Here is a 980-nt window from a genome sequence, read left to right on the forward strand (position 1 = left end):
GTGTGTGACCACCTGCATTCATACAGACCCAAACGTCAAAGCAGGAGCAGAACCAACGGAAATCAAACGCTCTATTCTTCAGTCTGTGTAAAACACAATCAATTCCTCACAAATGTAATTTCTTCACGTCTCTTACCTCCTTCATTTCAAGTGTCTTTAACAATGGAAACCTGCAGCTCGATATTCACGTGACGAGACGCTCCTGTTTTCAGAGAAGAGGGAAAACTACAGGCAATAATTCACAGAAAAAACACATTCTGGCATTTACTGTCCTGTGTGATTTTCTGCTCGCTCCATGATCAAGGTTTGTTCACATCAAGAGGTCTGTAATATCTGGAGACAAATATGCATTATTATCAGACTTTTTAATTGAATAAATTTAATTGTTTTCACAATGAACATTTACGCTGTTTCTAAGCATTTTGAATAAATGCATTGCATTAAATGCAAACATAATAAATATGATTAATATTTAAATAAAATCAATGGATGCAAATAATTAATAATAAACTATTCCATGATTTGTGTGTGTGTGTGCAGAAATCTGATCCGTTTCATTTATGTATTATGCATTATGATTATTAATTTGTTATTATTGTTGTTTTAATATACCTGAGATGCTATTATAGTTTGTGTTAATATTTTGAATTAGATTGTATTTTTTTATTTTTCATTTTAACTTTAGTTAAAGTTTTAGTAATTTTGTTGTGTGTTTTTGTCAGTTTATTAGTTTTAGTTGAATAGTTTTAGTTTGTCTGTTTTTATGTTTTAGTTTTAGTTATTGTAGTACATCAAGATAAAACTGCATAAAAATGAGAAATGTTGCCTTGGCAACTATCTGAAACAAATTAAGTTCACATTTTATATTATTTTATTTTAGGTAACATTTATTTCAAGTAATGGAAGCATTTAGGTTTTAGTTAACACACACACACACGCACGCACGCACGCACGCACGCACGCACGCACGCACGCACACA

This window comes from Sinocyclocheilus rhinocerous, unplaced genomic scaffold (genome assembly GCF_001515625.1).
Source record: "Sinocyclocheilus rhinocerous isolate Xijiao unplaced genomic scaffold, SAMN03320098_v1.1 scaffold2145, whole genome shotgun sequence".
Lineage (NCBI taxonomy): Eukaryota > Metazoa > Chordata > Actinopteri > Cypriniformes > Cyprinidae > Sinocyclocheilus > Sinocyclocheilus rhinocerous.